This window comes from Carya illinoinensis, chromosome 9 (genome assembly GCF_018687715.1).
Source record: "Carya illinoinensis cultivar Pawnee chromosome 9, C.illinoinensisPawnee_v1, whole genome shotgun sequence".
NCBI lineage: Eukaryota > Viridiplantae > Streptophyta > Magnoliopsida > Fagales > Juglandaceae > Carya > Carya illinoinensis.
Genome location: NC_056760.1, coordinates 18,161,938 through 18,167,190, shown reverse-complemented (window position 1 = coordinate 18,167,190; position 5,253 = coordinate 18,161,938).

The following is a 5,253-nucleotide window of genomic DNA, read 5'->3' as shown; positions in this document are numbered from 1 at the left end:
GGGTTGAATGAAGTTTCGTTCAATCTTTTTTAAAAGAAATGTCACATGCTCGCATGTCCATGTGAGAAGTACATGTTTAATGGTAAAGAGATATAAAAATTAATTTTAACTTAAATTTTTTAGTAAGTATAACTTAAATTTTTTCAGTAAGTCTAGGTGCAAATTTAAATAAGTTTCGTATAAATTTTTTATAAAAATGTGTGTTTCACTAAAAAAAAAAAAAGAAAATTATACTTTTTTAAAGTAGAGTCTAATTTTTTACAAAATTTTTTACGAAACTTATCTATTTAAAATGTATACAAATTATTTCTTTATTTTTATGTACCTAGTTTATAATAAAACTTTATCCATGTTATGTAGCACTCTATTTATTTAATAATTTTTTAAAAAGATAATTAAAAGGTTGATAAATAATATCATTCTAAAATAAGAGCGAATAATAATATAGTATACAAAATAAATAAAAAATTCTATTATTTTTTTTCTAATTATTCTATTTTTAAAAAAAATTTATTCACCGTTATTTTTTTATCACCTTTTTATTATTTTATAATGCGACATTAAACGATAGATTGATAATTAAAATATAATAAATAGTTTTTAATTATTTAATATTATATTATAAAATAATAAAAAAATGATTAAAATTAAAATAAAAAATAATATTATTTATTTTTTAATGTTTTATATAATATTAATGATTGGACGATGAATAATAGATGATAAATAATTTTTTCATTATTTTACGACCCATGAGAATTATCTTTATTTTAAGATGAGTCATCATTCATGAGTTGACGGGTCAACGTGACCGTGAATTGATAGTCAGTCTGAGGACACTGAGATACAGCTTTCTTTTATGGAAAAGCGGGTCTGTGCAGCTGTGCTGGCATCACCCGTTGGGGACCATGGCTGCGTCACTGTGCACATAAATTTCGTTTATGGGAAGCCTTTCTTTTTCAATTTCAATGATGGGTCAAACTGTGGTTTTCTCAAAGAATAATAAATTTACACCAAAAAAAAAAAAAAAAAAAAAAGAGACAATAAAATAGATTAATATCACAAATACTGGCCCAATAAAAAATAGAAAAAATATAATTATAAGTATAATTATGTACTAATCTGTATATTAATATGATGTGATTGGTCAAAAAATAGATTTTATTAAAAATAATATTAATTTAAATTTTAAATATGAATGAATCAGTATTGGTACACAGATTAGTACGCGACTATACTTGCATATAACAAAACTCTAAAAAATATAGCATTATGCTTATGTTCTATGTATCTATTCCAAAGTTTTGAAATCCGTTCCGGAGACCATTCCGGTCAAGGCACTGGAACGGAATATTTCGGTACCGGTACGTTTCGGTATACCGTTTCGAGATTAATTATATATTATATATAAATATTTATATGTATATATAAACTAACAATTAATAAAATAAATACATATATATGTAAGTGTGTGATATGTATATGTGTATATATATAGAAGAATTAAAAATTTATAAAATGAATATATATTGAAAAAAATCATAAACTTGAGTTAAGACACAAAAATAAAGGAAAAAAATTAAAGAATAGACAGATTATTAAAAGTAACAATACTTCTAGTGCACAGAAAGAGGTATTTGAATTCTAAAAGTACAATTTTATTCATTATTTTTCAACTTATTTACAAGAGAGTTTTTTTTTTTTTTTTTTGGAGGGGACCGGAATTACTATTCCGGCCGGAATACCAGAATTCCGGCCGGAATTGACCGGAACGGCCGGAATTTGACCCGGAACAGAATAGACACCTATCCGGTTCCGGTCACTGTTTCGGCACGAAAAATTCCGACCATTCCGGCCGGAACGGAACGGTTTTTAAAACCTTGATCTATTCTCTTAAAAAATCAAATATATTTTTGCCACTAAATTAATAATTTGATGACATATAATCTGATTTTTTTAATAAAAAAATTTAGATTCAAACCCTTACTCTGTTATTGAAAAAAAACAATCAAATAATCTTTTAATTTGATAATATTTATTAAATAAAAATAAATACAAAAAAGGATAGCAATCAAATATACTTTGCTGTTAAAATGTATTAGAATCTATAGCAATCAAATACTCTATATTTTATGAGTTTTTATTTGTAACCGGGGTTTGTATATATGGAACCCTCGTATGAACAGTATATTTATTGCTCATGTGAGCAGCTATATATATTATTCAAGTAATGTTATATATAGTCTTTTTTTTGTATTTGATGTGCACTTCACTGATATAATTTATTGCATTAATTTTTTTTGTAATACACAATCAATTACATCATTAAAATGTATAAAAAAGTACATAAAAGTGATTGCATATAAAATTTTTGATACTATTTACTCTAGAGGTCTGCGTTAAGTGAAAATAAAAAAATAATATTGTTTAGAAAAGAGAAGGAAGTGATTCCTCCTATGTATACTGAGAATTTAATGTTCCAAAAGTTTATATATATAACGTAAATATTAGTATGATCTTTTGTGGTATATATCTCCCTTTCACTTTGTAGTATAAAGTTTTGATAAAAACACATCATAATTAATTAAAATAATATTAGTCAAGTGTTTGGTAATCATATGATAACCTTACAAAAATGAATTGTATTGGGTAGTAGGTATAAAACCCAACCCCAGACACTTAGCCTCCTTTTGTATGCTTAGAGTGTCTCATATTATCTGTGAATGGTAGTGAATAGTAATAAACTATTTGTAAATAATAATAAACTGTTTATAAATAATAGTGAAGCAGTCTGAGAATAATTTTATTCCTAAACATATCTTGAGAGTCTCACGAGCATGACCCCAAGGTAGAAAAGCATCCAAAACCCCAAAAGGATGGCTATGAATAGAGCTATAGTGGGCAAGGAAGGAGGATACGAGATGCAAGCAATCACAGAGTTGTTGGGCAAGCTAGTAAAGGGAGACAAGACTCGAATAATAGGAACATAAGGAGAGTGAAGAAGTAAGAGCGTGACCATTGAGAAAGTTTAATTTAAAGAATTTGAGGCAAGAGTGTTTCATAAAAATCCTCAGTAAACCGTAAGCATATTGAAAGTCTTCTAACTGTCATTTATAAGTGAAATACAATATTACAATGTGTATATTGTCGTTGGATACAACAATCTCTACATGGAAAGTCTTATGGCTAGGATATGCACATTGGGTCACAAAGGAAAGTCCTAGTCATTGCATCTGATGGGGTTTTCATTTGAATGCTTGAGTACATCTTCTGCTGGTGATTTTGTTGTAGTTGTTGCATGGGCTTCATTTGGTAAGTGCTCTAATTTTACGAATTTGTTTGTTTGTTTTTTAATGTTGTTAATACATTCCCACAAACTATGCCAAGGTCCAAGGCCAAGTTTGGTGCAAAGAGGATAGAGTGACAGGTAACCAAGTGGTTTGGTCAAAAGATCAGCAAGTTGTAGAGATGCGAAACATGAAGGGTATGAAGTAGGCCAAGAGCGATACATTCAAATACATAGTGGTAATTGATCTTGATATGTTTGCTCCGAGCGTGGAAAATAGGGTTAATTGTCATATAAAAAGTACTGAGATTATCGAAAATTAGCGATGGCGGTGTTTCTAACTTGATGCCTAGGTCAAGAAGGAGAAAAGAGATCTAAGTGAGCTCAGCCGTAATTTTTGTCGTAGCTCTGTATTCAGCTTCAGTGCTTGAGCGAGAGATAGTATGTTGCTTTTTGGTAGATTAGGAAATTCAGTTTCTATTGAGAAAGACATAGTATCTTGTCGGGAGAGCTGGGTAAAAGAGCATCTAGCCTAATCTGCATGAGAAAAGACATAAAAATCAAGTGTAGAATTGGAGCTAAAACGAAGACCAAAGTCAATCGTGCCTTTTACATATCTAAAAATACATTTGACCAGTTTAAAATGGGTTTATGTAGGAGAGTGCATAAATTGAGAAACAAAGTTAACACTATAGGACAGATCGAGTCAAGTGAGAGTAAGGTCTTGAATGCCATTGATTAGGCTGCGATCATGAGTTGGGTCATAAAAAGATGCGGTTGAGGTAAGGCCCTTGGTCTTAGCCATCGTGGGAGTGCCTATGGGCTTACAGTCAATCGTTTGGGCTCATTCTAAAATGTCAAGTGCATATTTAGTTTGGATCAAGGCAAGGCCATCAAGGGTCGGGGCGATTTGAATACCCAAAAAATAGTGGAGAGGACTAAGATCTTTCATGGCAAATTGGCTTCCAAGGGTCGAAATAAGCTCATGAAGAAAATTAGTGGAGGAGCCAATGAGTAAAATATCATCAAAATATAGTAGTAATATAAGGATACCACGAGATGAATGGTAAATTCAGCGATGCTGCAACTAAAATCATAAGTAAGTAGAAAACTACTAAACTTATCAAACCACCCACATGGTACTTGTTTTAAACCATACAGAGCTTTATTTAACTTACAAACATTAGAAGAGTGAGTTACGTAGATAAAACTTGGAGTTTGTTCCATGTAGATGGATTCATGGAGGTTACCATGGAGGAAGGCATTCTTGACGTCCAACTGGAAAATGTCCCATCGATTGATTTGGGTAAGAGTGATAACAATCAGGCTAGTGCTTAGTTGGATTACCGGGAAAAAGGTTTCATGGTAGTTAATACCATCTATTTGGTGAAATCCTTTAACTATTAAACGAGCCTTCAATTGATCAAGACTTCCATCTGCATTGAGTTTGGTTTTAAAAACCCATTTGTAACCAATAATACCCATGAAGAAATCATGGGGAACAAGAGTCCATGTATCATTAGCATACAAATCTTACAACTCATCAAGCATAGCTTCGGACCAATTGGGATGATTGAGAGCAGAGCGGATGGTTTTGAGCTCTTTGGGTATGGTTAGAGATCATGAAGGTTGATATATTTTAGATTGGGTTTGTGAATGCCGTCTTTGGATCAGGTAATCATTGTGTTTAGTGGGCCCAAAAGAAGGTGGAGAAGAAGAAATAAATGATAGTATAGGAGGATCAGAGTTGTTGAAATTGGGTAAGGTAGTGGGGTGGGGATCATGCACAGGAGTGAGAGAGATGGAGGGGGTTGGTAAGGGTATAGTCAAATCAGGGATAGGGGGGAGATAGTAGTGGGTGTAGGTTGTGCCGAGAGAGGTGTGATCCATATGTTAAAGATAGACAAAGTCGGCTCAAAAGGTAGGGGTGAAGGTTCCCATGTTCTTTATAAGGAAAAGTAAGTTCA